Below are 10564 nucleotides of genomic sequence, written 5' to 3'. Positions count from 1 at the left end.
ATCACGCTCCGAAGAGAAGGTATTGGTTTTACGCGCGAAGGGTGAAGCTGAACATGAAATCTGCTGTCAAGGTTATCATTTGCCAATTTAATGCCTTTTGTGTCCGCCTTCAGCTGTTCAGATGGGATTGATTTTGTGGACGTGCACGGGTTTTTGTTGTTGTTCGAGTTCTTCTGTATGCACGATCGATCGATGTTTTTGAGAAGTATTGTTGGTGGACAAATAATTGGAGTGTTCTGCTAGTTGAAACACATACATTAGTATTGTTTGAGTTCACCGTCATTTACTTAAGACTTTGGAGAAGTTTTTTAGCATCTGTCCGTACGAATTTGCTTGCCTTAGTTGAGCAATGAAGCAGTGCACGTTGTCGTTTTTCTGCTATTTTTGGCTTTGCCTTCGCAGTCATGAATTACATCGTCTTAATTTACTCTCTTGAACATCAGTATCGGAAAGGTCAAGTCGGAACCTGATGGCGACGGTATTCAACCCCTTTTTTTTACTCCATTACCTTGATAACTTGTAAGTATTCTTTAAGCTACTGTAAGGTTTACGGTGTATTTCACCTTCACTTTTTGTCTTGTTCGCAACTGTTCTTTCTCTTTTGTGTTGGAACTGGTAGTCAGTGGGACAGTTTTTGTGCTACTGAATGCGTCTCGTTCAGTAAGGTACGAAGCAGTACAATCATAACAAACCGGTTGCATTCTTGGCTGCAATCAAGTTAATCACAAGTTAATTATTTGTGCTTGTGTTGAGCTTGTATTTAAAAAAATACTTGCTGCGAATAAATATGACTTAAATGTAATAAGTTTTCGACCCCAAAGAAAACTTATTTTTCTTAAATGTTTTTTTATTAGGCCTTATCAAGGTCAAGTCAACCTTTGAAGTAATCCCCTTCTGATGCAACGCACATCTTCCACAAGGTGGAAAACGCGGATGCTGGGATGTCCTTTAGTTTTGCCGTCGCTGCGACTTCTATCTCCTCGATAGTGTCAAAACGCTGTCTCTGAAGCGGCTGTGAACAGCCAGAAGGCGGCTGGTGCCAAATCTGGCGGATACGGCGGTTGCGGAACAATATGGATGCCAGTTGTTGGGAAAAACTCACTCAGAATGATGGCCATATGGGAGGACGCATTATCGTGGTGCAAAAACCAGCTGTTGTTTTTGCACAAATCCGGCCGCTTTCGCCGAATGGAGGTCCACAACCGCCGCATTACGCTTAGATAGTACTATTCGTTCACCGTTTGGCCCTTCGGAAGAAATTCCTTGTGAACCACGCTAATCAAAGGATACTGTCAGCATTATCTTGATTTTCGATCGGCTCTGGTGCGACTGCTTGGGCCTTGGCTCGCTCGGGGAATGGTACTCGCTGGACTGGTCCGTTGTTTCCGGATCGTATGCGTAAATCCACGTTTCAACTTTCCAGCGTAGTCTGCTAGCATCGTTTTGCAGACTTCGACGCGATTCCGCTTTTCGAGCAGGTTCAGGCATTTCGGCACCAGGCGAAATCACCCCAAAACATCTTTCAGGATCTTGTTGACTGAGGCTTTGGAAATCACAATACTTTCCGAAAGGCCTTGGTCTTGTTTGACCACCAAATCCTTGATTAGGACGACGTGGGCGTCGTCGGTCGAGGTGGATTGTCCCCCCGGACGGTCCTCGTCTTCGATCTTCTCATGGCCATTCTTGAAATCACTGTACCATTTGTACACATTTTTCATCGACATAGATTGTTCTCCGAAGGCTTTTGAACCATCCGCAATGTTTCCGACGCGTTTATTTCATTGCGCAAACAAAATTTGACACATGCACGCTGCTCCACAAACTTGGACATGGTCAATATGGACAAAAACACTTGGCGCAGCTCCGAAAACAAATTGTCACTCTTATCCGGGTTGATTTTGTGAATTGAAACGTGGCAGAACTGTCGAAACCATACATATTGACAAACGAAAAATAAAAACAAGAGGCTTCTTTTGGTGCGCGAAATTTACATCCAATGTCACCTCTTCGGACATAGTAGTATTATTATTAAAAACAAACAAGAAAATTATTGTTAAGCTTCTTAAGGTCATGCCGGAAACTAGACTTGATTGATAACTGCATAGTTGTATAATCAGTCCTCACTGCTGGAGAACGATCCGGATGGGATTTTAACTGCTCTTCTACCGTGTGTAGACCCTGCACTGCTATCGTCTCGACCACCGGACAACCTCATTCAAATGGACATACGATACATTATAATAGAACATTCCGCCTTTTCAGTCCCTAAAATTAGAAGAATATGCGTTGGTGCAAGAGATTTCCAAACATAAAATGAAAAATAATGTTATTATTACAAACTGATCTTGGTGTAAAAGAATTGTGCCATCATCGAGTTCATTTTAATTAAAGATGGTAACCATGGCACGATGAAATAGAGTAGGCGACGACGACTCCAACACTTCATCACATCCCGGCCCTGTGGAGGTGTTCAATAAATGAGACCAATTAGGTTCTATTTCACATGAGCGCACTTAATTCATTTCCTTTAATTATACTCCCCTTTCGGTACCGATTGAAGCAGGGCGGTTCAATGTAACCCCTCTTCGATAGATTCCCCAGCTTCACAATGAACTGATAAACATATAATTTTCTACCATTTCCCAAACCCTTTGCGCGGAGCCATTAGCACTGCCTGTGGGATGCGTTGTATTGATTAGTACCGTGAGAGTCACTAATGACAAAATCGTATCAAACGGTGTGGTAGGCCAAAACAAATTGGGCCCAAAGCCAGGGTTTTCAACCGGGGGTTTGGTTGCCTTTTGACGGAACTTTCCTTCGGAATGGGGTCTGGTTTCGTAAATTAACATTGAGAGATGGTTGCCTGACAAGTGTAATTTCTTTTTCTGTGGGAGATAAGTAAGTGAGTTGGTTAAAATTACACATGCCATAAAAGCAAGCATGTGTTAATATTAATTAGTGAGAGAAAAAAGATACCCGAGCTTATGATGATATTGTAATTCAAGCAATCGCTACTAAACTGGATGCTTTTGAGTGAGGGGATAAACTACTTCCGATTGCTAGCTGAACGCTGTTCATCAAGAAACTGTAATCAAGCCACTGTAGGAAGAAGTTAGGAAAAGAGTGAATCCAACACTGGATCGATTGATTAGCATTATTATGTCCTAGCACGCTCGCCGCTCCTGGTTGAATGGTGTGTAAGGTTGCAATGGTGAATTTTCTTAGGTACTTTTATGGTTGTATCGTCTGCTACCCATCAAGCTCCCGTCGAAATCGTACCCGTGTGAGTTTAGATTTGATTCTGACGCCCTCATGCCTCTTGTGCTCTTGTACCAAGGTTCAGTGGCGATTCGGTGTATTCCTTGGTTGCTGTTCTATGCTGTTCGGCGAAAGAAAAATGATTCGAAATCGCCAAAATCATTGGGGGAATGCGAAACCGAAGATGCTAACAGGTGGCTAGCGCACCAACGACGTCATGCATGGTGCAAGGTGGCGAACCGTGCTCGTATGCCGACCGAGCAGGCCAGTAATGGTGTTTGTGGGTGTATAATCAATAAATCGTTTTCTGTTTCCATCGTTCCACCGTTAACGATCTTGTGCAATGATTCCTGTTAGGATGAGTTTCATTATTTGATCCCTGTTGGCTGTTAGTTTGATTTCGTAAAATTGAAATAAAAAAAAAATCGTTTTGCTCCTGCTTCTTTGCATCGTGCAAGATAGATCAGTCGACGTTACAAATGGCGTACACGAGTCCCATGTTACGCCGCGACCTGATTTATCGTTATTGGTTCGAATCTCGGTTCAACAGGTTTTTGCACGGGCTTAGCATGAAAACTAGAGCACACAATTACTTACGTCTATAGGTTACAGCTGACCTAGCTCCTTCATTGCGCACCTCCTGACCGAGGGCGTTCGAACTGTTCGAGTCAACCCGTGCTGGAAACGTTTACGCACGCTTAGGCCTTTCCACTTCAATTTTTTGTTTGATTTTTGCGATTCACAAACCATCTCGATGTCATATGATTGCAATCGAGCCGTGGAGGAAGGGAGCGTAAAACGAAGTATTATTGCGTGAACGACTCACCTGTTGCTGTGTTACATCTGCGTGTAACACACTTCGTTCGTTTAGCGTGTCGTGCGTGTGTGTCATGAGGATTGGCAAGATGGATTGAGCTTCTTGTGTTGCGTTTCGGGTTTTGCACTGTGTGCTGGTTCGTTTTTTTTTATCACTTAGAAACGCGTTGTTTTATGGCGGGTTTTTTGTCGTGTCGTGTGTCCTCTCGAAAATGTATCATGCGTACGTAATTCATACGATACGTGCACGTGCTGCGTCACTGGTACGGGTTAACATGCAATCCATTCCACATGACGAAGGTATGGTTTTTTTGTCGGTGTGCAAGGTTAGTAGTTGTAACGACGAGATGGAATTGCATTGCTGATGCGAACGGTGCTAAATTTATGAATTTGGTCTCTTTGGTCGGCTCGGTTTTGTCCGAAAGGCAATGAATGGGGTTGTGTGTTGCGATACTGTGCCTGTCCAACACCGTTGTGGAAAATGTGAATTGGAAGCATAAGTACCACGTCAGACAGTCGCAAAGCTTGGTGATTGGTTGCAGGGAAACAAACGCGTTTTTTCGTGTTAGTAAATGTAGGGAATTGAAGTTTAATCTGTATGTTTGTCACTCTGTGCCAATGCGTTCTCATGAGCCATTAGAATTTTAACAAAGTAGATAAATAAATCGTTGAATACATTATGCCCCGAGCATTATTGACGATAGCCCAATTATGATTGATTTTTTCGCGAGGTTTTCTTCTCAATTTTTGGCCATTTTAGGGCAATGTTTTTAATGCTGGAACATGCTTTTAAGTAATATTATTCTTTTTCGTAAAATTTTGTAAGCAATGTTTTTGTAACGAAATGCAATAAAAATTTGACTCAATGTAAGTTCAAAGTCAAGTTGCAAGTAGGAAATACTATTTTTCTGTTTGGCCTGCTCAGGATTGAGCACGTCGCGTCGACATGGCCAGGTCACCAATCTGTTTCCAGGAAACTCGGTCTAGGCCTGCAGTCCTTCATCCACGGCTGTATCCTATCTCCGACAGGTTAGACTCCACTTGATCCAGCTAGCGAGCTCGCTATGCTCCTCTACGCCTCGTGCCGAACGGGTCGCTGACGAGCACCTTCTTGGTAGGGCATGAGTCCGGCATCCTCATCACGTGCCCCAGCCAACATATCATTCCGGCTTTGATTACCGTCAGCATATCAGCACCGCCAAACAGCTCAGCTAGCCCGTGGTTCAGTCTCCTTCGCAGTATCATGGTGCAGTAAATCGTGCATTTCGTGTGTTGTTGCAGCCTTCTGGATCGCAGGAGTTTGTGGAATCCGTAGAAGGCACGATTCCCCTGCACAATGCGCCTTCGGATTTCGCTGCTTACGTTGTTGTCTGAAGTTACGATCGTACCAAGGTAGCAGAACTCCTCTACCACCTCGAGATCGTCGCCGTCAACTGATACTCTGCTTCCGAATCGGGCTCGATCACCTCGCACTCTGCCGCAGATGTCCGTCCGATGATGTCAATGTCATCCCCGAAGCCAAGGAATTGAAGAGATCGGGTGAAAATCGTGCTCCGGATGTCGAAGCCCGCGCTTCGCATGACATCCTCCAGAGCAATGTTGAACAACAAACAGGAGAGTCCGTCCCCTTGCCTCAGACCCCGGTAAGATTCGAACAATTCCGACAGCATGCTCGAAACTCTCACATTGCACTGTACCCCGTCCATAGTGGCATTTAGCAGCCTTACCAGCTTTCTAGGGAATCCGTACTGCTGCATGGTCTTCCATAGTTCAGTCCGATCTATGGTATCGTAGACCGCCTTGAAGTCAATGAACAGGTGGTGCGTAGGGATCTGGTGCTTCCGGCATTTTTGGAGGATCTGCCGTAGAGTGAAGATTTGGTCGGTTGTCGATTTGCCTCCAACAAATCCAGTTTGGTAGCTTCCGACGAAATCTGTAGCAAGGGTCACAAGTCAGCTGAAGAGTATTCGGGACAGGAACCTTTGAACGAAAATAAAAATACCTGAGAAAGCGTAAGAAAACTTCCGGATACCCACGTTTTGTGTTCTTGAAATTAAAAGCTTTTTTTGGGTATGAAAAATTACCCGAAAAATAAAGAAAGTCCAACGAATTCATTAAAGTATTAACACACGTCAGTTTCCGGTTGGATCTGTTCACTTTCCTTTTGGAAAAAAAAGTTAAATGTGTCTATCACTTTCTCAACGTGTCGTGTTCTTTAGCATACGTTGCATGGTAAAGCTTGTTTTGGTTTTTCCATAACCGCTGAGTGTTGGGTTACCGTACACCCAGTGGAGTGTTGCGCTGTTGAACACCAAAAGTGCTTAATAATCGTCATTAGAAGTAAATATTTGTCCTGCTTTGTAGAGTAACGGGCCATCTCGCCTGCCGCCGAGGCCATGCGTCGGTGTTCGTTAATGCCACGACCGGCCCCGAAAGCTCCGAATGCCGTTGCTTTACCAGCGAAAAACCCTGTGCTGATGGGTGCATGTTTATGTTGATGCTTGGTGTTAGCGTAGCGGATTATGTCACGGTAGCGTTTCGTCGTCGCCACACTCTGCACCCGCGTGAAGGTCTTCCCGGCAAAACGTTCACCACAATGCAGTCAACCGTACGATGGTAGGTAACGTGAAACTCATTAACGTACAACATATGCTTTACTTTCGATGACTGCCGTATGTTACGGTTGTGCAAAACTTTGGTGGAAAGTCGAAAAAACAGGCAGTGTGTTAAAAACTCAGATTATTCCCCTTGGCATGGATTAACGCTGTTTCTTTGAAGCTGCGTTTAGAATCGGCCACCGGTTGCACAGCAATGGCTCACAGAAAATGCTCCCTCAAAAGGTCAAGATCTGTTCGGATGCCGAGGGCTGCATATTTAGCCGCACGAAAGGTCGTTTGCAATTATTAACTGAAGAAATACTTCACACGACTGATCGGGACTGTGTAGTGGGTGCGGTGAGAAACGATCATAACCTAGAAAAAGCAAATCGGTGCTAAGGTCTGCATTGGGGCTCGGTAGCTAACGCTTATGATTTGATTGTGTATGCGTTTGTTGCGTGAGTTTTTGAAACATATGGTATATACTAAATTTGCACACAATTTTGACTCCCATTACGTTAAATGTGTTTTACAAGTGTTGAACAGTACTTTGATTTGTTTGTTTTGTTTTTTTTTATTTGAGAATTTTTGGTTTTTCTTTACTGTTTGCTTCATTTTTATTTATATATCTCCAGACATTTTTATCTTAACTTTTAATGACACTAATTCACGTTTAAACGATCAAATAAGTGAATGATCGGTCGCTTAACACGCTCGGTTAAAAATATAGGCTTTCGGTTCGTTACGCAAGCACCGTACCGATTATCCGTCGGTGTATCAAACAAACTCTGCAGCAAACGAGCATAACCGTCGAACATCATTGGCCCCCAAAAGGCACCGGAGATGCGGTGCGCCACTCAGCGCCGGTACGATATGGTGTCTGTCGTGTGCAATGAAACACATTCCAACCAGTCGTAACTTGCCCGATAGTTCTTCCGTGTCCCGGTGTAGCAGTTAACCGGATACGAAATGAATTTGGTATCCTGGGCTCCGGGTTTTACTGCTGCTGCTGCTGCTGCTGCTGCTGCTACTGCCATTCATGGTTATGTATGCTTCCGTCAAGGGATGACGCTTGAGCACCAGACATTACAACATCTCGCAACCAGCGGCTTGCTTGGGCACCGAAATTAAACCTTCTTTCCTTCTGCAGATAGACATTCAAAACAAAGAAGACGTCTCTTGAGTTGTGCAGACACAGAATGACACTCGGTACGCTCTGCGAAGCCACTGTTCTATTTGTTATATGGCCGGGCAGGCAGTAGCTGACGCTTTTCGCTTTGCCGGAACGAGATTGTGATGCAATTCTGCAGTTGGTGTCCGTAGCAAACTGCCGGATCGGTAGTGGTGTCTGGATGGAAATTTAATTAAAGTACTCTCCACAGATCACTCAAGAACAGTGGGCGGCTTCAGTAGCAGCTATGCGTTGGCAGGGTTTTGCCGGTACGGTTGGAACGTACGCGTGTAGAGGAGCTGTAAATTTGCTTTTCTCTATAAAATAGCCCCAGAAGCCGATGTGTCATCGTCACCGAAGATCTGCGTTGGGCTCGATCGGAAGCGTAGGTGCAACATGATTGGTGTAAAATGTTTCTTGTTCACTGATAATAATGCAATCGATAGAATGCTTGCACTTGCAATGAGGAAAGCTCCTGTGTGAAACGGATGCCCAACGAACACTAGTAACAGTTTGTAGTTGCGTCGAGTCGTTTGAATAGAAATTGATTTTATTGATTGCACCCAATGGTGGGATATGAAGTTCTACGATTTAGAGTATATCTATTGAATTTCTAACAAATTGTGTCCATGAGATTAAGTTCAGTCAACAGTCCAGTCACAACAATACGTTTAAAAAAAAAGTGAAAGTTCCGTTGTCCCATAACTTGTCGGCTTTATTGAAACGATTCATCCCCGGAAGGATGTTGCTTCACATGATCGAACCATAAATTTGCTCCCATAATGGGTCTGGTTGAAAAGCTGGCAAAATGACATAAACAGTCGTCATTTTGCAGCTTCGCTTCGCAGGCTACTCTACAAAATATCGGCAAAACGGTGCACCGTTTTCTTTTACCATGCGGAAGAAAATGACACGAACATGGAAGATGGCTCATGATCCCCATGTTCGTGTTAACACTTGAAAGTAATGGCGTGCTCTTGAGACACATCGCCTACCGTTCGATCGAAAATGGGAAGTGATGAATTTGGCATAGTATGAAATGCTAATAAAAAGCTTCTTCTGGTAGCCTTGTGGTCATCCATGTATTTATTTATTTATAATTAATTATGACGGTCCAGTGGTCATCCATGTATTGATAGCAGTAAAAAGTTGATGCTCTGGCTCTTTTTAATGGGGAGCATTCCGATGACTGAAGCGTTAGTATTTGTTGAGAAAGAAGAACATATCGTAAGGTACATTTAGGTTTATAAAAAAAATCAAGATTTGTACTATTTGAAGTAGCAATTCAATGGCCATTACACTCCTATCGTTCGGTTTTCTTAGTTTTCAAGAATCTTATTATATTTTTCAACCGACAACATTCCTCGAAAGCTCAACTACATGATTTTTTTCTGTTAAAATTTACTTCGAAAAACTTTTCCTACGTTGCACAGACTCTTCAACTGGCAAGTACGAAGCAAGCAATGTTGTCGTAAGAATGGGGCGGAAATTTATGTCCCGTTCTGCTTTTTTTTCCATCCACCGGTTCCGTGGGTAAGCTGTGTTGGTCCTCGGGAAGGAATTTCGATGTAAGGATGGTTAAATATAGATGCTCATATCCTTGAACCGTGTGTGTGTAGCGTATATTTATGTTCTAGACAGATCGAAACGTTGCCCGGGCAGAATGTCTACGATACGAGGAGCTGAAGTTTGATTATTTGTTTGTCAAATAAACAGATCATCTCGCAAAACGGAACGAAGCACTATCGGATAGTTGTGAGAATGTTAGGGTAAGATTTGTGAGCGATTGCCTACGGGAGTACGGAAGAGGAAGCTCCAAAATGAAGTTAAGTGTTGTAATATGCTCGTTGCAAGATGCCGGTCAAGAGGGCTGTGGCTAATAGAATGCAACCAGTTTTTGGAGGAGCGGACATGTACGCTTCGCTGGCTGGTAACGATTGAGTCGAATGAAATTGAATAGCACTTCGGGTCGGGAGAGCAGCGAAACGACGGCATACAAAGATAAATAAAAACAGATAAATGTCAAATAAAAGCATTGCCAGAATTCCACTCGTCAGCGTCCGGATCGGCTTATTAACTTGTTCAACAGTTGTTTATTTATTTGCACACTATTCATGTTGTTATTTTGCATGAAAGGTTTGAAAGAGTTTTAATTTAATCTTTGCACGGGTAAAATATATTTTATGGAACAACTAACCAGAATATACATTACCGTCATTGAATATTGACATTTTGGTGATTTGTTTTAGAAGCACCATGTGAAGTGGATTTTGCTCTCATGAAGCCAGAATGTAAATGGATTGAGTGTGTCTTGTTTGCTTATGCAATCCTTTGTAAATATTCTATCGATAGTTATTGACATTCTCTACAGCTTCTTACTAGTGTGCGATGTATGCTTCATTTGCACAGTACTAGAGGAAAGTGTGCTACGGTTTGCACGCCGGAAACAAATATAATTTCCTTTCCTATGCTTATCAAGTGGACAAACGGTAATGGGGCTATTTTTTGGGGCGGAAAAGGCTTATGCTCCCATGTGTAGCAGCGAATTTCGCAATCCTCTTATATTTTACTGGAGTGCTGGTTTGTATGGTTCGCTTGATTTTTTTTTCATACTTATTCCTATCCACCGGACCTTTGCGTATCCGTATAAAGCTCAAAAATCATAAAACTAACCGTGGTTGATTAGCAGATAAAGCAACTCCTTTGCACGCTATTCTCATAC

General features: G+C 43.2%; 1 pseudogene; it reads right to left on the bottom strand.

The window, feature by feature from the left end:
• Positions 1 to 989: 989 nt before the first annotated feature.
• On the bottom strand, positions 990 to 1831 carry LOC126565041 (protein GVQW3-like; annotated as a pseudogene).
• Between the last annotated feature and the right edge of the window lie 8733 nt (positions 1832 to 10564).

Source organism: Anopheles maculipalpis, chromosome 2RL (assembly GCF_943734695.1).
Source record: "Anopheles maculipalpis chromosome 2RL, idAnoMacuDA_375_x, whole genome shotgun sequence".
In the NCBI taxonomy this organism is placed as follows: Eukaryota; Metazoa; Arthropoda; class Insecta; order Diptera; family Culicidae; genus Anopheles; species Anopheles maculipalpis.
This window is presented reverse-complemented; position numbering and strand designations above follow the sequence as displayed.